This window comes from Bufo bufo, chromosome 2 (assembly GCF_905171765.1).
Source record: "Bufo bufo chromosome 2, aBufBuf1.1, whole genome shotgun sequence".
NCBI classification, from domain to species: Eukaryota; Metazoa; Chordata; class Amphibia; order Anura; family Bufonidae; genus Bufo; species Bufo bufo.
The window spans coordinates 476,522,984-476,549,111 of NC_053390.1; the positions used below are offsets into that span (position 1 = coordinate 476,522,984).

Sequence of the window (26,128 nt, forward strand, 5' to 3'; positions counted from 1 at the left end):
AAATTATGGTTATAAGGGGAAATAATAGCATTCTTAATTTACTTAGTAAAATGTCCATTGAGGGGTTAAAAATAATAAACAAATTTAACTCACCCCATTCACTTGGTCGCGTAGCGGATCTCCTCTTCTTTCTTCAGGACCTGGCAAAAGGACCTTTGGTGACGTCACTGCGCTCATCACATGATCCATCAGTTGCCTCCCTCTCTCTGGGTTCCGAATTCTTTCCATGTCTCCTCAACAAAGAACTGGACTGGAAGGGAGCCATGAAGGAGAGATCTTGGGAGCCAAGAGAGAATTTTAATGCCCCTCTTAAGAAAATGTTTTCGTCTAGTGTCAGGCCTGAAAAAAAGGGGGCGTAAGGGCGTGTTAACCCAGCTTTCTGGGGTTCTAAGCTGTGGTCTGGACTTCTGCCACCAGCATCTCCCTCCTGACTCTGGCACAGAGTTCCGTGTGTGTATTTAGGGTGTGTGCGGGTGTGTCTCTCTTCAGTATGTGAGGCAGCATGCGCACAGCTTTCATTTTTCCCAGCCTATGGCTGGCCTGCAGGAGGTATTTAGAGTAACCTCCTACTACAGGAAAGCTCCTGAGCAACTTAGGTTCCTGGCTTGTCTAGTTTTCTGTTTGAGCTAAGCTGTTCTGTTGGTTCCTGTCATTCTGTGTACCAGACTTTTGATTACGTCTTACGGACTTTGCCTGATTGCTGCCTGTCTTGACCCTGATCTACATTTACGGACTTTGCCTGACTGCCGCCTGCCCTGACTTCTGCCTTTGTACCCTGACTATGTTTCCATTGTATTCCATTTACCCTCTGAGGTAGCACCTGGTACTCCCCTCGGGAAAGTCTCTCCTCGCCATCAGATGTATTGTGTGAAGAACAAGGGGTGTGCTCAGACATCACCCTCAGAGGGAGTTGGTCAGGTGGGGCAGCAGGTTCTTATCCACTGGTCATAACAAATACCCCATAATGAGAAAATGAAAACAGTATTTTAGAAATTGAGAAAAGGAAAAACTAAAATTTCATATGTACGTAAATATTTATATGCTTTGAACTTCAGCTTGTGCCTCCCATTTCTCTTGATCATTTTTGAGAGTCCACTTGTGGTAAATTCAGTTGATTGGGCATGATTTGTAAAGACACACCCCTGTCTATATAAGTTTTCACAGCTGACAATGCATATCCGAGCAAAAACCAAGCCACTAAGAGGAAAGAACTGCCTTTACAGCTAAGAGACAAGATTGTGTGGAAGCATTGACTTGGAGAAGGGTGCAAAAAAATTTCTGCTGCACAGAAATGTCCTAAATGCACAGTGGCGTCCATAATTCTTTAATGGAAGAAGTTTGGAACCTGGACTCTTCCTAGAGCTTACCTCCCCACCAAACTAAGTAATCAGTGGAGAAGCATCTTGGTAAGAGAGGTGACCCGATGAACCCAATGGTAACTCTGGATGAGCTTCAAAGATCATGTGTACAGATGGAGAAAGCTTCTGGAAGGTCAGTCATCTGAAAGTTGCAGCACCCCACCTATCTGGGCTTTATGGCAAAGTGGCTATATAAAAATCCTCTTCTTATGCCCTGCTCTGGTTAGCAGCACGTGTGTAGCCTTTTGTTTTGGAGTTGAGCTGTATCCGCCTCCCTTCAGGTGCACTGGGTGGGGTCGTTGGTTTGAGTTTAAATTACGCCCACTCCCAGTGTCCTGTGCGGGTTATAGCTTCTGTCTTGCTCAGAGGAAGGAAGGAAGGATTGATTTGCTGATCCTGCTCAGTAACAAGATAAGTTGGTTTTGTTTGCTTGTGGTTGTCTGTCTAGGCTGTTAGAGAGACGCCTGCCCCCTCCAGGTCCTAAGGGGGCAGGCTGCCTCTTCCCCCTTTCACCATCTTAGGGATTTTAGGGAATCTTCAGCCTAGGCACGGGGACACGTTTATGCCCACCTTCAGGGTCTGAACGTGGGCATAGAAGTCTAGGGAGAGCTGGTAGGGATTTGACAGGAGGTGACCTTTATCCCCAGCTTCTTGCCTAGACACTTGTTTGGTGGTATTCTGTGTATCTTGTATCCTGTCCACCGTGACACCTCTCCTCAGTAACAGACACATTAAAGCATGTGTACAGATGACAAAAACACTTAAAGGACTCTCTCAGATTGTGAGAAACAAGATTCTCTGGTCTGATGAAACAAGAACTGAACTTCAATTCTAAGTGTCATGTCTGGAGGAAACAAGGCACTGCTCATCACTTACTCAATACCTTAGCTATAGTGAAGCATGGTGGTGGTTGCATCATGCTATGGGTGTGTTTTTCTCAGAAGCTGGAACAGAGAGACTGGTAAGGATTGTTGGATAGCTGAATGGGGCAAATTACAAATATCCTTAATGAAAATCTGATCCACAGTGCTCCAAACCTCAGACTGGGATGAAGGTTCACCTTCCAACAAGAAAGTAACCCTAAGCACACAGCCAAAACAACAATGAAGTAGCTTAGGGACAACTCTACGAATGTCCTTGAGTGGCCTCGTCAGAGTACTGACTTGAACACATTTGATCATCTCTGGAGAGACCAGAAAATGTCTGTCACCATAGATCCCCATCCAACCTGACAGACCTTGAGAAGAACTGCAGATAAGAATGGCAGAAAATTCCTAGATCAAGGCATCATACCCAGGAAGACCCAATAAGGTTCCCTTACTGCAGTCTTGATTCCTCCGGCGTGAGATGTGCCTAATTTATTAAGAGGTAGATGCCTGTTAATAAATAAGGAGCATCTCTAGCAGTCCGTGCACCAGAAACTGAAGTCTGTGACAGCTAAGGGTTGTCATATACTTCAGCTATAACTTATGCCAGTTTCTTATGCCATAATTTGTAACGTATTTACACCACAATGGTGGCGTAAATATATTTATAAATGTCCCAAATTTTTTTCATTTTATTATGGGGTACTAAGTGTAGAATGATAGTGAAAAACTTGAATCATTCTTTATTTTAGCACAAGGCCACAACATAACAAAATATGAAAAAAGTGAAAGGGTCTGAAGACTTTCCAAATGCATTATATATATATATATATATATATATATATATATATATATATATACACACACAATATATATACACTACTCACAAAAAGTTTGTGATATTTGGCTTGTGGGTAAAATTTCACTTAATGTGACCTTATCCAAACTTTTAAATGCACATGTGCAACTGTTCAATGTTTCAGGACTTTTTGCACAACTTGCTGTTCCCTAATAAGAAGTTTAACAGTAAAATTCAAAACAGGTGTTTGATCCATGAATCGCGCAATAAATTTCCTTGTTCATTTAGAATTGGTATTTAAACAGTCCTCCTCATCATGCTGTTCACATTTTGACATCAGGTGACCAAGACAACACCTAATAATTGATCAACAGTACTTCGCAATTGCATGGCTTCAAGCAGCACACCCAAAAATGACCATATACAAAAGCATATGCATAATGCGTGGAATCATGCCAATAGCTGAACCCAAAAAGTAGAACCACACATGTAGTACAAAAAATTGTTATCTTTATTACACAAAAATACAATACAATATAAAATTTGCAGGTGAGGGCTACAGAGCAAGAATTACCCCTCCCCCCACACAGATACCAATGGGTCAATTTAAACTATACAAATGAAACATACACATCAATAAATCGCTATGGGATGTTCTGGTTTTTAGGGTACACCCTCTTCCCCAGGATGGTTGTTGATTGGAGTGTACTAATTGCTGCTGAATGATCCCAGCTGGATACTGGGTTTATATTGGAGGTAGCAACTCAGTGTCTCTATTCCCTTGGACAAAGCTAAGGCGAAACGTACGTCAGGGCGTCGTTCCGTCCTCCCTCCCCACGGATATACAGGGTCAGTATATTGTTTGTCTGTGTTGGTCAGCAGTTGTTTACACTTTTTTAATGGTCGCTAGTTGCACTTACCGGGAGTTCCCACTGAGTTTGGACCATATCTAGGGAGGAATCCGGATGTGTTCTGACCATATGTGATTAGGTATAGATTCCTTTTTAGTGTTGTACCGGCCATGGACGACTACAATGTAATTTATGACTGTAACACCGTTTAGGTGCCATTTATTGATGTGTATATTTCATTTGAATAGTTTCAATTGACCCATTGGTATCTGTGTGGGGGGGAGGGGTGATTCTTGCTCTGTAGCCCTCAACCGCAAATTTTATATTGTATTTTTGTGTAATAATTATGTGTAATAAAGATAACAATCTTTTGTACTATATGGAAGGCTTCAAGCAGGATGTTCTCAGACGGAAGTGGCCACTGAGCTTAGAGTATCACAAAGTGTAATCGGCAGGTTGCAACAGAGATACAGAGAGACTGGAAGAGCCACAGAAAGGCATAGAAGTGGAATTCCTTTGGCCACATCCCACACTGATGACAGCTTCACTGTGAACAATGCCCTGCGGAACAGTATGATGAATGCCACACAACTCCAGGCACATTTAAGGGAGGTGAAAGGCACCAAGCACCCAAGAGTCATGTCAGACCATTTGAAACCATTTACATCAGCATGGTCTGCATGCTTGATGACCTGCAGGGGCCTGACCACAGGCATCATCGTGTTTTATTGGCCTGGGAGAATCTACGCTGGATGATGGACCAGTGGGCCTCAATGCTGTTCACTGATTAAAGTCGATTGATGCTGAGCAGAAATGATGGCCGCCAACGATGTTGAAGACATCAAGGAGAGCGCTATGCATCAGCCACTGTTTGTCTTTAGTGGTGGTGGTGTTACAGTGTGTGGTGGGGTAGCAGGTGTGTCTAGTCACTACAGAACTGTCCTACACTTTGTGTATGGTACAGTGACAAGCCCATACTACTTGAATAACATCAATAATCCAGTCATTGTGCCTCTGCATGAACAGCACAGGCCTAATTTCATCTTCATGGACGAAAAAGCACCAGCTCATCCAGGTCGCATCATTAGGGAACGGCTGCTGTAGACTGGGGTACCTCAAATGGAGATTACTGCACTTTCTCCAGACTTAAATCCCATTGAAAACCTATTGTCAAGGATGGTGTTCCAGAAAGCTGGAACTTATAAATAAACATCTGACTGGCTTGATCCCAAACTAAGGAGCATATGGGTGAGCCCTATAAAACCCCTAGAGCTCTCCTTGACTGCTATGCCCATGCAAAGATCTTTATGGTAGACGATTGCATGTCCACGTACCTTATACTATCTGACACCTGAAAACCCTATAATAGTGAGGGGACACGACCACCGGCTCCCTGCACTTAATACGGACAGAGTCAGGGTCACCTACAATCAAGCCAGCAAGTAAACACAAATAAAGGAAACAGACTTATCTGAGGAATCAGGAGAAGGAGCATCCAGCAGTGAACAACTCATCCAGGAAGAAGTATAAACCGCAAAGTGAGGCAGTATGGGAGGGAATATAAAGGGAGACAATCAGTGCAAATAGATGACAGCTGGGAGAAGGAAAGGAGATGACAAAGTGAAACCAAAACAAAGAACTTCATGCAAGAGGTAGAGAAGAACGTCTAACAGACCTTCTCACAGAGCTGGCGGTGACACCTATGGGATCAGCTGAGTCGCCATGTAGAGGCTCGTAACTCTATACCCCAGAACCTCGATGACCTGAGGACCTCCCTTCAAAAAGAGTGGGATGCCATGCCTCAGCAGACAATAAGTCGACATATGAACAGCCTGAGACATCGTTGTCAAGCTGTAATTGATGCTCAAGGCCACATGAAAAGTTTTTAAGACATTAACAGTTTTTGTGGGGGTGTACCACTGTTGGCTTTTGTTTCAATAAATTGTTTGAGATGAGGAAATCACCATTGCATGTTTTTACTTAAATGCCCTGCCCTAATTTCATGATATAATTTCACTGTGGCGTGAACTTTACGTTTTCCATAAATTTCACCCGAAAGCCAAATATCCCTAACTTTGTGAGTAGTGTATATACATATAGGTAACTTGTAGTAGGGCCTGCCTGTAATCTCTCTTTTTAGTATAGCATAAACTGTGACACTTCCCTCCCGTTCATTATCAGTGAGTAAGAGAACTACAAGTAATAGTTCTCTCAGTTCTAGGGTCTGCCTAGTTCTCCTGTGAAACGTGCCCGTGGGCAGCCCTCCCTCGTTTCTGCGTCTCTCTATTAATTTCGTGCTCCTGCAGACGCTGATCTCAGCACTTCTCATTTTCAAGCAGCAAGATCTTCAATTTTGTCTTCCCTGCAGAGGAGCAGAACATCCACCCGCACTGCGCAATCAGCATTCCCTCCATACACAGCATACTTCTTCCCTTTACACTGCACTAATATATTATATATACCTGTGTGTGTATGTGTGTGTGTATATATATATATATATATATAATATATAATAAAGAGTATGCTTAGTCACTAGATTTACATTATCTGTTTTGACTTATTGTAATATAATTCAGGCAGTAAAAATATGTTCAAACTCAGTGTCCATGCAATATGTGTGCTGGGAAAACTCCCTGTACAAATAGCAAACTTATCCCTATGGTTCCATTCAGGAGTGCACCTGGAGGGATTGTGGTTGCCCAGAATCCCCCTAATCAGTCTTTTTTTTTTTCTGCACAGGCTCCTCCCGTCTTCTTAGTCGTGCAACAGTGCATTAGTGAGGAGCACGGAGGTGCCTGTACAGCTGCTACTAGGTAGTTGGAGAGGGGCAGGAGGATGCTTAGTCAAGGAACAGAGAGTCATAAGGAACAGCCATGAAAGATGTAGGTACAGCTTACAGTGTTGCTAAGCCTATGGGGGCACAGATTGACTGCCTACAGCTGCAGACCTGGTGGGGGCAGGCACTATATAACTAGCTGCCAAGTGTAGGAGGCAGGCATTTTGCTGTACAGGACAGGGGGCACTGTGACTCTTGGTTTCATTGAGTTGCCCTCAGTCATTCTAGTTGTACTGTGAACCTGACAGGGACAGGTTCCTGTGTGGTTAGGCTGTCTTTTTCAATGCTCCTAGTGAGTCTTTAACAGTCGGGCATGCAGCAGGTTTGCAAGACAACACAAAATTTGCAGTTATATGTTATGCTAGGGAGAAGGCTGGGCAGTCCCTTTCAGGGTGAATACCATATTATGTTCTAGGGACAAACGAGGGAGAGTGTGAGGAATATGGATTATTGTTCAATGTCAGCCATGTTCCCACACCAGCTGTCAGATAGCAGAGATGGTGAACTCCACAGGGGTGCCCTGCTTCAAAGCCCAGCCAAATGGCAGAGAACCTCTAGCAGGCCACCGTTGTTTACAATTTCTCACCTCCATTCAGCGAGCCAGGAACACAGCTAATTGAACAGGAAAACCCTCTCTGCAAGGGGTCTAGGCCATTCCCCAGTTCAATGAACATTATCAGACATCATGGAACTGGCGATTCATAAGGAATTATGAATTGCCCGTCCATCACAGACATAAACCAGATGCATATTTGTGCCTCTGTGGCCACGATGAACAGGCCCATGGTCATAGTTTGATGGTGTGATGCCAGGGAGGGGAGATATACATATCTCCCCACAGAAACCAAATAACGCTAACATGTTTGGACTTTACTGGTAGCCAGAACCCAGGAAGATCCATTGGTCCCTGAACCACCTCCCTGTGACATTCTGGTCTGGAGCCATGAGTCCTAATCGGTTTTGTGGCTCATGTGCTGGCAGCCCAGCAGGGGGGGAGTGGACCCCTCCCAGAGGCCGGGAAGGGAGGGGCCGGCTACAACTTAAAAGGCTTGTGCCAGCAAGCGGGAGTGTCTTTTCTCTGAAGGGGGTCACATTGTGCCATGTGTTTAGAGGGACCTGCAACCGGATGACATCATTGCCTCCCACATGACTCCAGCTAAGTACTCATCACAACCCACAGGACTTATATATCTGGTAAACTGACTTATTGTTCTGCTTAACCTTGTTGTACCCTATCATCTGTATTTGTAACCTCAGACCACTGTATATATTTTCTGTGTATATTGTGCTAGGTCTAGTGAACCCTTAAGGCGATTAAATACATAATTTAATCTTGTGCTGTCTTGTATCTCGATCACGAATCCCCACGTCCGTTTTTTGGCCTAGTTATACGCTACTGCGGGTTGGTTTCTCAGCCTATATAATCCCGTTAGCAGACTGGGCTTATATCAAACAAAAAGCTGGTGGCAGTATACCCGGGCTGAGTAAGTGCTGTTTCACTGGGGCAGTGAAAAGGCTCTCTCAGCTTGTTGCCTCTCTGTGCCCGCGTGGATAGGAGGTGTCTGTGTAAACTGTATCAAGCTGACCTTACCTGCTCCTCCAGGAATGCGTAACGTCACGCCTTGGTAACCAGTAACCATACCGTATCTCGCTGGCTATACGTATTTGACATCCAAAGTCAGTCGGATTACAGTATTCATCACATATTGTTGGCAGCAAAGTGGGATTGAGATACTAGTGTGTGTGTGAGTGTGGGACCCATAATCCCAGACACTAAATACTACCAGCAGTAGCTTTTGCCGCTGGAGTCTTAAGATCAGCTCAACACTAGACAGTCTGAGTGCAAATACAATAGGGTGTGTGTGCATCAGGTTGCAGTCTGTGTCAGTGATCATCCGTGGCAATGATGGCCAGTATCATAAGATGAAAAGCAAAGGAGATGCTATGAACGGTAGCGGAGAGGACGCAGTCCAGATAGGGGGCCAAGAGGAGGTGGAAGGCAACTTTATTCAAGGCGAGGGGGAGCGCAGCCAAAGCTCCCCAAGGAGCCAGTTGCCGGTGGTGAGGCCCACGGTGGGCCGCACTCCACCTGCCCATCCCCCCTGCCAGGCAGGCTCGGCTGCTCTCCTACAAGCTGCCTTAGACCGTCTCCAGGCCGGAGACCAGGCTTTCTACGAGATCCTCATGGCAGCTGCAGAGCGTCGCGAGCAAGCAGAGGCTGCAAAACATCGCGATCAAGCAGAAGCTGCAGAACGACGTGAGCAAGCAGAGCGTGAGCATCAGCTGCGAGTGCTCCAGCTATAACTCTAGAAGCCCTCCTCAGCCCCGATGTGAGTCTCCAGAGATCCGGATTCCAAAACTGTGGGTGGAGGACTTCCCTCTGCTTGGACACTTTCTTGTTGGTGTTTGAGACGGCCTGCCATCAGTACCAGCTGCCGGAGGACCAGTGGGTCGGATTCCTAACACCATGTCTCAGGGGAAAAGCCCTTGAAATCTTCGGGTACCTGCCCAGCGAGACCATCCTGAGCTATGAGCTATGAGGAAATTAAGCAGGCTCTGGTCTGGCAGTACAACTTGACCCCTGAGTCATACTGGAAGGTCCTACCCAGAGCTGGGCCGATCACATGCGGGCCCTGCTGAGAGCAGTCGACCAGTGGACCACGGAATTGGAGCTCTCCACCGTCCAACAGCTGAAGGAGCTCATCGCCACAGAAGTTCTTGTGGAATTGCCCGGAGGATCTCCAGCAGTACCTCCGTGACCGGAAGCCAAAAGGGGCCTCTGCAACAGCAGCCCTGGCTGACGAGTACACCAAGAACAGGACTTCAGAGGCCCGGAAACCTGTTGGCTGGAGAGCAGGTAAGACGCACGCTGCACCTGCTACCCCTGCCCCTAGACCCAAGTGGGCACCGGCCCCGGCTTCACTTTCCACGTTGGTGGGGGAACACCGACTGTGCTACCTCTGTAAGCAGCCAGGACACTTCAAGGCCATGTGTCCACAGCGCCTGAGGGACACATCGCATTTATTGACCCGGAAACTGTCCACTGTGTTGTTTGTGGGTGGGGGTCGTGGTAGGTCCCTTGACAATTTTCAACCGGTCACCATGGGCCAAGCTGTGGCCATGGGCCTTAGAGACACCGGCGCTGAGATGACTCTGGTACGGCCTGAACTAGTGGCACCCCATTATTTATTGCCCGGGAGATCCCTTACTGTCTCCGGGATTGGAGGAGTAGAACCGTCGCTGCCCGTCGCCAAGGTCTATTTGGACTGGGGCACCGGTCGAGGAGTGAGGGAGGTGGGGGTATCCTCAAGTATCCCTGCCAGTGTTTTGCTGGGGACGGACCTGGGGCGGCTTGTGTCTAAGTACATGGCCGCTGATACACCGAGGTCCAATCCCCCAGAATATGATGCCATGTCCACCTCTGTTGATACTGTTAATGTTCATAACATGCCTGTTGATGGGGATGTGCGGGTGGGGGATGTAATGTGTGCCTCTCCCCTCAGTGGGGAGGGAGTCATTCACGCCAGCTAAGCTGAGGCCCCAGGGTGTGGCCAGCAAACATGCTGGAACCTGTTGTCCTTAGGTTTGGCGACTGAGTGGACAAGCAGGGGGCAGACAGCTGTGGAAGAGGAGGATGCAAATGAGGTTAGGGCTGTCCCAGGAGAAGTTGGGCTCCCAGGTAAAGCCTCAGTGCAGGGTTCCTCCACAACCGGGATGTTAGAGGGCCAGGTTAGTCCGTCTGGACAGGCGACTTGCTCGGAAGTCGAGGGGAAGCAGGCACTACCAGCGGTGGCAGCGTCCATAGCTGCTGTCACGTGCAGTGGGAGTGCTGGGGCCCTAGGGGCCCCTCAGGGGTCTGATGGCTTTCCCCCTTCCGAACAAGTGGCTGCCAAGTCAGACGGTAGTAGAACTGACAGGGGACGTGGCAGTCTCGTCTATTCTGGCCACGTCCCACCAGGGGTTTCAGGGGCTAGCGCCAGCTTCAAACCTCTCACTGAGCAGGTAGCACGACTTCCCTTGGACTTAGAACCCCAGAGGGCGGTATGGGACCAAGGACGGTTGTGCCAGGAAACAGTCCAGCAGGGCTCACCAGAGGTGTGGCCTAGGGACCGACAATTCGTGGTACCTTATCTGTTTAGGGCGAAGTTTTTGTGGGTTGCGCACGAGATTCCAATGGCCAGATACCCAGGGGCCGCTAAGTCAGAGGCTGGATGGGAGACGTAGCTACCCCTGGGGTGTCGGTCATCGAGTGTGTCGTGTGCTTCCAGGAAAAGGCGCAGACCTTGTCGAGGTTGGTGCACAACAGTATTACAGTATGGGGCAGGCCCAGACCGACCAGAAGCTGGGGTACTACCAGAAGGCTTGTGAGGGAACACACCAAGTGGGTCAGCAAGCGTGGATACTCGTTCCCGTACCTCAGGAAAAGCTTCAGGCGGCCTGGGGAGGTCCGTACTTCGAGCACTAGTGGGTCAATGCCAGGATGTACCTGGTCACCCTGGAACATCCCCACGGAAGGCAGAAGGCCTTCCCCGTGAACCTGATGCAGGCGCATCATGAGCGGGAGGCAGGTGCCCTCCCGGAATGCCGCCCCTTCCAGGAAATATTCACCAAAACGCCCGGAAGGACGGAGCCCACTGAGATGCCATTGGGCATGGAGTATGCCCCTGCCACTTCTAAGCGGATGGTCAAGCTGCTTAAGGGACTCTAAGAGTAAGCGGCCGCGTAACTGGAGGTCATTGCCGTCTTCGATCCTACATGGTAGGATCCCTGAGAGCATCTGGCACAGATGCTCGGGCAGATCTGCCAGGCAGTCTTGACACTTACAACAGGAAAGTGACAGCTGGGCATAAGTAAGGGGCCCCGGGCAGGCGGTGAATCTTTGGAACCGGAGCCCGGTAGAGTGGATGCCAGCACATCCTGGCTCACCCTCCGGGACAAGAACCAGGTGATGTCCTTCCTGGGCACCGCCGGGTACTATAGGTGGTTCACGCCCTACTATAGAACCCTGGCGAGGCCCCTGACGGATCGCACCAGGAGGAAGCTGCCCTCTGTAGTTGATTGGACAAATGACTGTGAGATGGCCTTCCAGGCACTGAAGGACGCCCTTTCCAGCTTCCCGGTACCCCAGGCAGCCGACTTCACGCGGCCGTTTATAGTACCGACTGACGCCAATAATTTTTGCCTCGGTGTCATGCTCAGTCAGGGTAACTCCATTGGCCAGGAACAAATGGGAGGTGGGTACGCGGAAGCCTTGCGCTCCAGCCGTACCCCTTTGCCATTCACCACCAGAGAGGGTGTGGATGAGCGACGGGGAAACACAGGAATGTGCTGCCCCTAGCGCCCTCAAAAAGGGGGAGAGTGTGAGGAATATGGATTATTGTTCATTGTCAGCCATGTTCCCACACCAGCCATCAGCTGTCAAATAGCAGAGTTAGTGAACTCCACAGGGGGGGCCTGCTTTAAAGACCAGCCAAATGGCAGAGAACCTCTAGCAGGCCACCGTTGTTTACAATTTCTCGCCTCCATTCAGCCAGCCAGGAACCCAGCTAATGGAACAGGAAAAACCTCTCTGAAGGGGGTCTAGGCCATTCCCCAGTTCAATGTACATTATCAGACATCATGGAATGGGCGATTCATAAGGAATTATGAATCACCCGTCCATTACAGACATAAACCAGATGCATATTTGTGTCCCTGTGGCCATGATGAACAGGCCCGTGCTCATAGTTTGGTGGTGGAATGCCAGGTAGTGGAGAAATACATATCTCCCCACAGAAACCTAATAACAGTACCATGCTTGGACTCTACTGGTAGTCGTAACCCAGGTGGATCCATTGGTCCCAGAACCACCTCCCTGCGACATTCTGGTCTGGAGCCATGAGCCCTAATCGGTTTTGTGGCTCATATGCTGGCAGCCCAGCAGGGGGGGAGTGGACCCCTCCCAGAGGCCGGTAGGGGAGGGGCCGGCTACAGCTTAAAAGGCTTGTGCCATTAAGCGGGCGGGTCTTTTCTCTGAAGGTCACATTGTGCCATGTGTTTAGAGGGACCTGCAACCGGATGACATCACTGCCTCCCACGTGACTCCAGCTAAGAACTCGTCACAACCCACAGGACTCATATACCTGATAAACTGACTTATTGTTCTGCTTAACCCTGTTGTACCCTATCATCTGTATTTGTAACCTCAGACCACTGTATATATTTTCTGTGTATATTGTGTTATGTCTAGTGAGCCCTTAAGGCGATTAAATACATAATTTAATCTTGTGCTGTCTTTTATCGTGTTTCAGCCTAGTTATATGCTACTGCGGGTTGGTTTCTCACCTTATATAATCCCGTTAGTGGACCGGGCTTATATCAAAGGAGAAGCTGGTGGCAGTATACCCGGGCTGAGAAAGCGCTGTTCACTGGGGCAGTGAAAAGGCTCTCTCAGCTTGTTGCCTCTCTGTGCCCACGTGGACAGGAGGTGTCTGTGTAAACTGTATCAAGCTGACCTTACCTGCTCCTCCAGGAGGGCGTAACGTCACGCCTTGGTAACCAGTGACCATAACGTATCTCACTGGCGATATGTATTTCATATTCGGCACAGGGAGTTTTTATAGTTGTTTTTATATACATATTAAACCCCTTCCTAAGGTAGGTGTTATCAGATTTATTGTGCTTCATAAATATAGAATGGAATTGGGTCACAATAAACATTATTAATTAAACTAGTGATGAGCAGCATGGGCAATATTTGTTTTTGCGATATTTCGCAAAGTTTTGGCCTAATATTCGCGATAAACTCTAGAATTCGTGATCTCCAGTCATTATTTTCTTGATTGCGAAAATCGGCAATGTAATATGCGCGTATTGCGCATACAATACAAGCGTGGCTCACTTTTGCTACATTTTTCAAGCTGCTAGAAGTTTCCTGAGACCGGAGAAAATGCACAGTACAGTAATTCGGATCACACTACCTAACACCCTGCACTGGATCCTATCAGCTACACTATATCACTATCTAACCTACGCTGACTATCTGTATTATATATATGAGCTAACTAACTATCTAATGTAATTGAATAAGGAATAGGATCCAGATGAAAGCACAGAGCACAGCAATGACACTGCTCTCTCTCTCACAACTACAAAAACAGCAGAAATTGGCTGCTGGGGAGTTTCTTATACAGTAAAGGGGTAGGCAACTTTCCTATTGGTTGCTAGGGATGTTGCTAAGCTCTGACAAAGATATTGCAGCCTTCGCATTGGCCCACAAGCAAGAAGGGAGGTTACTGATGGAAAAAAAAATCTAGAATATTCACGATTACGAATATATTGCACTATATTCTACATCTTCGCAAATTCTCGAAGTGCCGATATTCGTGATAAAAACTCACGATTAGAATATTTGCGATCAATACTACTAATAACTTTAGTCAACTTTATTGCTGACAGTTTTGCATACATAATAATCATAGAATTCATAAAAACACTCTAAACATGAAAAGCATGCCTTATGCCAGCTCAACGCCGGAAATGTATGGGGCTGAATGAGATGGGGGTTAATCATTTTAAAATCCTGCATTTGCCCCTGCAATTCACCCAATATTCTTTGGGCATTTGTCGGTATACCTTTTTTTTCAAACCCTATAAGAGAGAAGTTGCTGCACTTTTCCAAACAGAGGCATCCTGCAAAAAATAGTATAGCGTATGGAATTGGTTTCTTTTTATTAATCTATGTTTGACATATGCCACTGTCTCATAAAGAGGCATAGCTCACAACCTTTGCTTGGAAGTTTACATGGTAACTATTCAGTGGCTCAGGAGCCACATGTGCCTCATGAACCCCAGTTGTTGAGCTTAGGATGGATGCCCAAAATATGTTGCCATGTAAAACATTATCATTAGGGTCCATTCACACGTCCGTTGTTTCTTTCCTGATCTGTTCCGTTTTTTGCGGAACAGATCTGGACCAGATCTGGACCCATTCATTTTCAATGGGTCCTGAAAAAAAACGGACAGCTCAATGTCTGATTTTTTTTCAGGACCCATTGAAAATGAATGGGTCCAGATCTGGTCCAGATCTGTTCCGCAAAAAACGGAACAGATCAGGAAAGAAACAACGGACGTGTGAATAAGGCCTAAGACAGAAAGAAAACCACAGCATGACGGTCACTCAATTAAAAATAGATTCTTATTCACTTCTGGCGGGTATTTTTTTAAAGTCTAGAATAATTATGGAACTTCAGAGATAGCATGATGTTCATACGACAGTTTTAGATGGAAATGTACTTGATCATAACATACTTGTACCAAATGCACATCAAGTCATCCAGCCATTAGTGTTGATCACGAATATTCAAATTGCAAATTTTTATCACGAATAAAGGTACTTCAAAAATTTGCGAATATTTAGAATATAGTGATATATATTCGTAATTTTGAATATTCGAGATTGTTTTTTATAGCAAATTTTCATAATGCGAATTTTCATAATGCAAATTTTTATCGCAAATTTTTCAATTGCCGAGTAAAAACATGATTCCTCCCTGCTTCTTGCTTGTGGGCCAATGACTCATTGGCCAACAAGCAAGAAGCAGGGAGGAATCATGACTTTAAATGGTAAAAATGATGAATATTCTAAAAAACAAATATATAGCACTATATCGAATATATTTGTTTTTTCGAATATTCGTAATATTCTAAATCAAGAATATATAGCAATATAGCAAATATTAGAAAAAAAATATAATATACAGCAATTTAGCTAATATAGTGCTATAATCTTCTTTGTCTAATAGTTGTAATTTTTTTCTCATCTAAATTTCAGATTGAAAAAAAATTACAACTATTAAAAAAAAAGATTATAGCACTATATTAGCTAAATTGCTCTACATTAGTTTTTTTCGAATATTCGCTGTATTGCTATATATTCTTGTTTTAGAATATTACGAATATTTGAAAAAACAAATATATTCGATATAGTGCTATGACTCATTGGTCCACAAGCAAGAAGCAGGGAGGAATCATGTTTTAACTCGGCAGTTGAAAAATTTGCGATAAAAATTTGCATTATGAAAATTCGCATTACGAAAATTTGCTATAAAAAACAATCTCGAATATTCGAAATTACGAATATATATCACTATATTCTAAATATTCGCAAATTTTTGAAGTATCTTTATTCGTGATAAAAATTTGCAATTTGAATATTCGTGATCAACACTAATGGCTAGATGACTTGATGTGCATTTGGTACAAGTATGTTATGATCAAGTACATTTCCATCTAAAACTGTCGTATGAACATCATGCTATCTCTGAAGTTCCATAATTATTCTAGACTTTAAAAAAATACCCGCCAGAAGTGAATAAGAATCTATTTTTAATTGAGTGACCGTCATGCTGTGGTTTTCTTGCGATAAAAATTAAAAAAATTCAAATATGACGAAAATTTGCATATTACGCGATCATTACCTTTTGTAAATTTTTTTCGAGTAAAAAAAAATCGTAGAATATAACGAATATTCGAATTCACGAATATTCAACAAATATTCTACTACATATTCGCAAAATATCGCGAATTCGAATATTACCCCTGCCGCTCATCACTACTAGCCATGATAAGTGTCAATGATTTTATTTAGAAAAAAAAACAAAAAACAAAAAAACACTATCTCATGCCATCACTTGTCACTCAATGCAGTTTGTAGAATATATTCACTAACCAAACATACAATCCAGCTGTACAAATAATGTACAGTACGTTCATTGATAAACATTCCCATGATTACAACACAACATCCATCCATATTGCCCAAACAACACCAATTTGGAGATATAACACCACTGACTGAATCTATTTCTTTAGGTCTCGTTCACATTTCTTTATGAACGTGTGCTATACACATTTTCTATGGAAAGTACCCAAACCCATTGATTTTAATGTGTTTGTTCACAAATTAGTGCTTTTCTGTGGATCAGTGTAAAAAATATGGAGACATGCACTACTTTGGTCCGTGATACAGACCAAACATGCCCTTTCAGTCTATGGGTCCATGAAAAACTATTGACACATGGATAGCATCCATGTTCTTTCAGCGTTTCATGGACCATTGGTAGCAGATGCTCCGAAAATTAATTTTCAGCTAAGCAGTCTCCATGAGATATAGATGACACATGAAGGGCAAAAAATGGAAACATGGACCAATCACTGATTCTTCACGGATGAAACACGGCCTGCTTTTCCACAGTTGTCAGACAGACACGGAAATATGCATGAGGCCTTACACATGCAGTACTGCTTCGACAACTTTCTATCCTTTGGTCAAGCAGTGATCGCAGTGTCCCAATGGTTGGAATGCCTCATGGCCAACCATGTAACGAAGCCTACCAGACCCTACAGTTGGTCTGATCATGCCTTTTTCCTGTATTTTCATGAAAAAAAAAAAACTTCATGCACCAGATCTATAAATAGAGCATGGTGCTTATCCTGTCAGGAATTGAGGGAATTGCTTTTTTCGTCACTTCACCTCATAAAAAATGGTATAATAGGCAATAAAATAGTTATATGTACCCCAAAATGGTACTAATAAAAACTACAGCTTATCCCACAAAAGAAACTTCACACAGCTATGTGGATGGAAGAATAAAAAAGTTTTTAGATATGGTGATACAAACAAAGATTTTTAATAAAAAGTGATTTTATGATGCAAAAGTAGTAAAACCTGAAAAAATAACTATATGAATTTGGTATCAATCACCATAACCCCATAAAAAATAAAAAAAACACCTCAACTCCTCAAAACTTGCCCACCTCAACTCCCCAAAAAAATTGTATAAAAAGCCATAAAAAAAACTCTTGTATCCCAAAATAGTTCCAATAACAACTACAGTTTGTCACACAAAAAATGAGCTCCGTCAACAACAAAATAAAAAAGTTCTTGCTCTTAAAACAAATTCAGCAAATTCCATGTTAGAAAATCCAGATGCCACGCCTTCTTTTCTGAATGCAGCCACGTGCCATATTCAGGAAAAAATTGAATTGTTGGGTGTTTTTTCTCCTGTTACCTTCTGTGAAAATAAAAAAATTGGGGCTAAATCAACATTTTATTGTTTATTTATTTATTTTTTATTTGTTTATTATTATTATTTTTTCACAGTCAAGTCTTCCTGAATTCTCTAAAATGCTTTTTGGGTAGTGATGAGCGAACTTAGACCACCACGTTCAGGACCGTACCGGACATTTTGGTGTCCCGATACCGAACCTGAACATGAATTATTGTTAATCAGCCTGTTAATTGGGTCGATGAGACCTACATATTTTTTGTGGTGAAAAAAACCCGTACTTGCCACTGTAACAGGAAAATGAGCAGGGGGAGCCTCTGATCTTTTGTGGTTCTTGAGGTGTTCTTGAGGTGTGCAGCTAGTAATAAGACAACCCATTTTGCATCTATTCAAATAATGTGGGAGAGGAAATTCTTCTGTGGAGTGTGTCTGTGAAAGTCATTAATTTTCAAAAAAAAAAAGAACATCCCTTCATCCATCTAACTATTGTAGGAGAGGAAATTCTTCTGTGGAGTGTGTCTGTGAAAGTCATGAATAAAAATAAAAAAGTTAGGAACACCCTAATATAGCTTGTGTGTTTATACAGCTAGACCTACCAATAACCTTAATACAGTTCCTATGTTTGTGTGTTAAAGACAAAAGCAGAGTTATTTACAGTGACTTCATGTTTGGAAGTCATACAACTGTTATATTTTCTGTTCACAGAAGCAGAAAAGATAGTATGCCTTTAAGATTCATTATATAATGTAAGGTAAGCTCAATAACACAGCAGACACAACAGAAATAAAAGAGTTAAACTGTTGTTGCTAAGCAGGAGTCTTGACCAATCCTAGCTAGCCTCACACAGCCCAGGTATTTTGACCAATTACAGCCAGCCTCACACACAGCTTGTGTGGGAAATTCAACTAGCAGGAGCTGCTGGAATCATTATTCACCAGAGAGAGGAGCTGAACAGACACACACTCCACTAAGAGCTGTGTTTTTTGGAAGCAAGAGGCTAAAATAGGTATTGTAATGTTCCTACTGTTAATATAGTGATTAGAACTGTATACTGAACTGGTTATATGTATGTTTACTTACAGTTCCACCGTACAAACGAACTACTGAGCCATACAATCATACAATCCAAACAAATTGCATACAAATGCGAACTGCTCATACCCGATCATAAGCAATTGTATAGAGCAAACTGCAAACCAAGTAGAGCAAGTAGAACTATTAGACCTCAGATATACCTCTCATAGAGATCATAAAGTGCTTAAATAATTTAAAGTGAGAGTACAGATACTCAAGATAGAAATATATCCATTTTATGTTGAATGACAAGATTGAACAGTCGAACCACCATCTTATGCATGCCGCCATATTATGATACTTTATTCAACACATGTTTTGTACATTGACTATCTGCTGCGGAGGCGGGAGTGTTTTCTGAAGAAAAGTTGTTGAAGTTAATAAAGAAGTTATTTCAAGCATTTGGTGTGCTCTTTAAACCTACTGTTTCCATAGAACGGCGCTAGAGGAATTACAGAGTCACAGACAGTCTGGTTAGACTAAAAATCAGAGATATCAAAATTCTTCTAATGCCACAGCGCAAAAGGCACTTCGTAGTGCTGCACCTGCCACACACCCCTTATCCATCTAACTGTTGTAGGAGAGAAAATTCTTCTGTGGAGTGTGTCTGTGACAGGCATAAAATTAAAACAAGATTAAGAGCACCCCTTTATCGACGGTTGTAGGAGGAAATTATTTTAATATATGGTCCCCAGATAGGGGATGTAGGAGATATTAAACTGACAAGAAAAGATAATACAGGTTATCCCAGCAATTGTATTATCTGCATCTGTCCCTGTTGTCTAAGACTTCTCCAGAGGGGCAGGAGAAAGAAGAGAGATATGGCCTTGCCTGCACAGTCGTGTGCAGGCCTCAGAGTCTGGCGAACACAGTCACATACACTGGTGATCTGCAGTACAGTAGGTCAATGCATGGAGTGGATATAAAAAGCTCTTTATCACTCTCCCTGTCCTAAAAATCTATTAGTGCTGTTAAGATATTAGGAGATATTAAACTGAGAAGAAAAGATACTACAAGTGATCACACCATAAAAGCCGAGAACAGATAACCTGAAAAGGGTTCGCCACCAAGGCCACCGTTCATCGAGGCAGAATACTTCTCAAGGTGACAGCCTCCAGGCCCCAGTGTCATTCCAGGAGGCATGTCGCTCTGACAAAACAGGGAGTTCATCCGTCTGCCCTCACTAAAATGCTCCACTTCAGGTTCCCAATCTGCATAACACCACCCACCTGCATAACACCACACGCCCACTTTTGGCCACGCCTTTTCCTCACATGTACGTCCTGTTGCCGAAGCGTGCCGTCTCCCCATTAAATGTGGCCTGCCCGACTCAAGAAGAAGTGCGGCAGCATCTTAAAAAGATTAAAATGGACAAATTTTAGAGGGTCAGCTCACCAGCAGGCCCTCAACTACAATCTTTTAGAGGGTCAGCTCACCAGTAGGCCCTCGCATAGAATGATTTGAGGGTCAGCTCACCAGCAGGCCCTCAAACATAATGTTTTACAGGGTCAGCTCACCAGCAGGCCATTACCTACAATCTTTTAGAGGGTCAGCTCACCTGCAGGCCCTTGCATCTAATGTTTTAGAGGGTTAGTTCACCAGCAGGCCCTCACCTACAATCTTTTAGAAGGTCAGCTCACCTGCAGGCCCTCGCATGTAATGTTTTAGATGGTCAGCTCACCAGCAGGCCCTCAACCATAATGTTTTATAGGGTCAGCTCACCAGCAGGCCCTCACCTACAATCTTTTATAGGGTCAGCTCACCAGTAGGCCCTGGCATATAATGTTTTTCAGGGTCATCTCACCAGCAGGCCCTCGCATATAATGTTTTACAGGGCCAGCTCACCAGCAGGCCTTCGCCCATAATTTTTTCAATGGTTAGCTAAGCAGCAGGCACTCGCCCATATGTTTTTCGATGCTTAGATCAGCAGCAGGCACTCGTCCCTAATATTTTAGAGAGTCAGCTCTGCAAAAGACCCTTACCCCTAATGCTTTAGATGGTCAGCTCAGCAGCAGGCCCTCGCCCATAATGTTTTAGATGGTCACCAGCAGGCACTTGCTCTTAATTTTTTTGTGGGTCACCAGCAGGCCATCAATCATAATTTTTCAAGGGTGTATGATGCCCTTCTTTATGTGTAATAAAAGCTGTATTGAAGTGCCAGTTCCTTGAAATTTTTGGAAGCCCTTTCACTTAGTGCAGCTCAACTGCAGACCCTCACCTACAATCTTTTAGAGGGTCAGATCACCAGCAGGCCCTCGCATATAATGTTTTTGAGGGTCAGCTCACCAGCAGGCCCTCAACCATAATGTTTTACAGGGTCAGCTCACCAGCAGGCCCTAACCTATAATCTTTTAAAGGGTCAGTTCACCTGCAGGCCATCACCTACAATCGTTTAGAGGGTGAGCTCACCTGCAGGCCCTGACCTACAATCTTTTAGAGGGTCAGCTCACCTGCAGGCCTTCGCATATAATGATTTGAGGGTCAGCTCACCAGCAAGCCCTCATCCATAATCTTTTACAGGGTAAGCTCACCAGCAAGCCCTCACCTACAATCTGTTAGAGGGTCATCTCAGCAGCAGGCCATCACCTACAATCTTTTAGAGGGTCAGCTTACATTCAGGTCCTTGCATATAATGTTTTAGGGCTCTTTCACACTTGCGTTGTTCTGTTCCGGCATAGAGTTCCGTCGTCGGGGCTCTATGCCGGAAGAATCCTGATCAGGATTATCCCAATGCATTCTGAATGGAGAGAAATCCGTTCAGGATGCATCAGGATGTCTTCAGTTCAGGACCGGAACGTTTTTTGGCCGGAGAAAATACTGCAGCATGCTGCGCTTTTTGCTCCGGTCAAAAATCCTGAACACTTGCCGCAAGGCCGGATCCGGAATTAATGGCCATTGAAAGGCATTAATCCGGATCCGGCCTTAAGCTAAACGTCGTTTCGGCGCATTACCGGATCCGACGTTTAGCTTTTTCTGAATGGTTACCATGGCTGCCAGGACGCTAAAGTCCTGTTTGCCATGGTAAAGTGTAGTGGGGAGCGGGGGAGCAGTATACTTACCGTCCGTGCGGCTCCCGGGGCGCTTCAGAGTGACGTCAGAGAGCCCCACGCGCATGGATGACGTGATCGCATGGATCACGTCATCCATGCGCATGGGGCGCTCTGACGTCATTCTGGAGCGCCCCGGGAGCCGCACGGACGGTAAGTATACTGCTCCCCCGCTCCCCACTACTACTATGGCAGCCAGGACTTTAATAGCGTCCTGGGTGCCATAGTAACACTGAACGCATTTTGAAGACTGATCCGTCTTCAAATGCTTTCAGTTCACTTGCGGTGTTACGGATCCGGCGGGCACCTCCGGCAAATGGGGGGCACGACGGATCCGGACAACGCAAGTGTGAAAGAGGCCTTAGAGGGTCAGCTCACCAGCAGGCCCTCACCTACAATCTTTTAGAAGGTCAGCTCACCAGCAGACCCTTACCCCTAATGCTTTAGATGGTCAGATCAGCAGCAGGCCCTCGCCCGTAATGTTTTTGAGGGTCACCAGCAGTCCATCAATCATAATTTTTCAAGGGTGTATGATGCCCTTCTTTATGTGTAATAAAGGGTGTATTGGAGTGCTGGTTCCTTGCAATTTTTTGGAAGCCCTTTAACTTAGTGCATAGGCTTTATGAGTGTAGGAGTCCCACTACCTGAACAATTGTACCACAACGTGAATGAGGCCCTCCATTATTGTATTGGGGTGCCTCTTCCTTGTAATTTTTGGCAGCACTTGCACTTTATATACAAGGAAATATATAGGAAAGAATGTTTCCTAACAATTTTTCCTCTAAAATCGATTTTATCTTCGGTATGGTGTGTATTATTGTTAGTCTGTAAAAGTGGCTTACTACTCGGACAACATCGTTCCCAGCAGTGACCTGGGAGTCCAAGATGCATCCAGATGTCCTCCTCATGCTGTTCCCGAACCATTTCGGTGGGGTTTCCATCAATTTCTGGCCTTTTCCTATGAACCAGACACCCTCCCCTCATCAGAGCAGGGAGTGCATGGTTTAATGTTCGGGTTCTCCCACTGACTTCCATTGTGCTCGGGTGCTCGGTAGAGTACCCAAGCATCCCAAGGTGTTCGACCCAAGCACCCGAACACCCGAGCACTTTGGTGCTCGATCAAGAGTAGTGGCAAACCTAAGGCACGGGTGCTAGAGGGGGCACTCAGAGCCCTCTCTGTGGGCACCTGCGATCTGAAAAAAAGTCTAAGGCTACTTTCACACTTGCGGCAGAGAGATCCGGCAAGCAGTTCCGTCGCCGGAACTGCCTGCCGGATCAGGCAAAATGTATGCTAACTGATGGCATTAGTAAGACTGATCAGGATCCTGATCAGTCGAAAAAATGCATTGAAATGCCGGATCCGTCTTTCCGGTGTCATCCGGCAAAAACGGATCCGGCATTTATTTTTTCACCTTTTTTTCAGTCTGCGCATGCGCATACCGGAAGGACGGATCCGGCATTCCGGTATTCTGAATGCCGGATCCGGCACTAATACATTCCTATGGGAAAAAATGCCTGATCCGGCATTCAGGCAAGTCTTCAGTTTTTTTAGCCGGAGATAAAACCGTAGCATGCTACGGTTTTCTCTTTTGCCTGATCAGTCAAAACGACTGAACTGAAGACATACTGATGCAAACTGAACGGATTACTCTCCATTCAGAATGCATGGGGACATACCTGATCAGTTCTTTTCCGGTATAGAGCCCCTGTGACGGAACTCTATGCCGGAAAAGAACAACGCAAGTGTGAAAGTAGCCTAAGGCATACCAATATGCCTTAGATTTTTCCTGCAATTCATCAAGTGCAGAGCGCACTATGAACAGCACAGGCAGCACATAAAATTTAGGCTATTATAGCTAAATGATAAAGTACATGGAAGATATACTATATTGGACTGTAGTAGTCAGGTTAAATCATTCTGTTGGCACTTTCCGATAAATAAGTGGGTTTTGAGTTGCAGTTTGGGCACTTGGTCTCTAAAAGGTTCATCATCACTGATTTAGTGTGTTTGCGGGCGTGTCTCTCTTCCTTATGTGAGGCAGCATGTGCACGCCTCCCATCTTCCCCAGCTTATGGCTGGTCTGCAGGAGGTATTCAGAGGTGCCCCCTTCTGCAGAAGGCACCTGACCAACTTAGCTTCCTAGCTTGTCTAGTTTCCTGTTTGAGCGAAGGTGCTCTGTTTGTTCTTGTAATTCTGTGTACCAGGCTTTGGATTACATTTTACAGACTTTGCCTGATTGTCGCCTGCCCTGATCCTGATCTATGTTTATGGACTTTGCCTGACTGCCACTTACCCTGACTTCTGCCTTCGTACCCTGACTATGCTTCCGTCTGATCAGCCTCTGGCCTCCCAGCATCCATTGGGTGTATTGTGTCACCTGGAAGTCAGTCGAGTGGGTTCACACTTTGGTCCCGATTCCCCTCGTGTTCCAATTCCCCTCTGAGGTAGCACCTAAAACTCCCCTCGATAAAGTCTCTCCTCACCATCAGAGGTTTTGTGTGAAGAACGAGGAGTGTGCTTAGACATTGCCCTCAGAGGTAGTTTGTCACGTGGGGCAGCGGGTTCTCACCCACTGGTCATGACACAGTGCTGGTTCTAGCTTTGTTAGAAAGAGATTGTTAGGTACAACATGATGTCTGATTTTCATTTTTATATCTATCATGGCATAACCCCTTTAAGGGTCATTATAGGGTAAGTAAAGGATACTTTTCCTATTGAAATTCACTATCCATGTATGGCCATACTGGGATTTTGAGCATTTTTCAGCAGCTCTCCACTCTGGTTCATATAAGGGGGGGGGGCTAAATGACTCATACTCACTGGTGGTGAAAATGCATATTGTAATGCAACCTCTGGCTCTACAAAGCATATTAGCATCCCTTTAGATAGTTTCCACCTATTTTACCCTCTCTGTCTAAATTCTGGTCACACACCTGTCATGCTCGTGTGTGGGAGGAAAACACCACACCGAGCATAGGAGGGAAAAGGGGATATCGGAAAAAGGCCTGGAAACTAGGGAAGGAAAAGGGACACCTCCTAGAGAAAACCCTAACTCCAGTCCTGACTACTAGTATGAACAGATTTTTCTCGTAAAAAAAAATATTAGAAGGGTAGTTGTAACATCAAAATCACTATCACTGAAAACAACTACCTAAAACTTAACTTTTATTAAAGATCATTAAATATGGATCCCTTACAGGGGACCAATGAACACATGGACAAACACAGAATAGAGCTTTTCTGGACCAGGTAGACGGCAGTAACTAATAGACAGAGGAATGGGGCAATAGGTATAAATCCCTAATATCTGTCCCTAAATATCCCTCGAGCTATACTCAGCCCAGAGATGCACCTGGATGGTAGGAGCACTCTGTCCCCGTGCCTCGACTACCTGTCCTTATAACGCCCTTACTAGAGATGAAATACCTAATACTAAATCTACCAAGGAAAATGTACCTGGGTCTTAGTATATACTAAATATGATACATATTAGATAGAGAATTATCGAGAGCAGTATAGATATACAGTCCCGGTCAATACATGATACATTACTCGTCTCGACGCGTTTCCCCTTCTAATCTAGAAGGTTCGTCAGGGGACACAAGTATCAGAAAAAAATCTCTAATATCATAACATGTGTGTCACAGATAAACCACAAATGCGGAAACAGAGACCAAGCAGAGTCGCAAATAAAGCAAAACAAAACAAAACTGGAGCACCCACAAGCCAGCACTTGTCTGTGAGAGTAAACACAAAATACGTGTAACTATTACATTTGAATAAACCGTACTGAATTCCAGTGTAATACTTATCTGGTGATGAACTTCAGTTTCAACTCACAGACCGATGGTGCAGGGCTTGAGGTGCTCCAGGGGGCAGAAAAAGATGTGGCTCCAATTAAACCATTCACCCACACTCACTTTTAAACCCCAGAGGGGGGCGGTCCTCTATTCTCATTGCCCAATCCTGGGCTGTACAAAAGGTCATGTGACCAGGCCATTGAGCGTGTCATGGGGCTCAGGTTATGTTTGGATTTGATTTTCATCATACAAATATGAAACACGGGCTATATAGAGTCCCAGTGTATATTATAATAGTCAGATGCTGCCTGTATGATTATGAGAAGATCCAAACAAACCATGCAATTGGAACGCACGCCTGCCCGAGTGGAAGGGGCGTGTCAAGATGGCTGTGCGTTCTAAGCGAGTCCCAGGAGGAAAATGTGCGCTTCATCATCTCAATTAGGTA

The 26,128-nt window shown here is 44.8% G+C and overlaps 1 protein-coding gene and 1 pseudogene across 3 annotated transcripts in view; both read right to left on the reverse strand.

Annotated features, from left to right (window-relative positions):
• Positions 1-26,128, reverse strand: part of NFIC (nuclear factor I C) — a 650,631-nt gene that overhangs the window by 338,947 nt on the left and 285,556 nt on the right. The gene's annotated exons all lie outside the window — the stretch shown is intronic.
• On the reverse strand, positions 19,704-19,878 carry LOC120992984 (annotated as a pseudogene).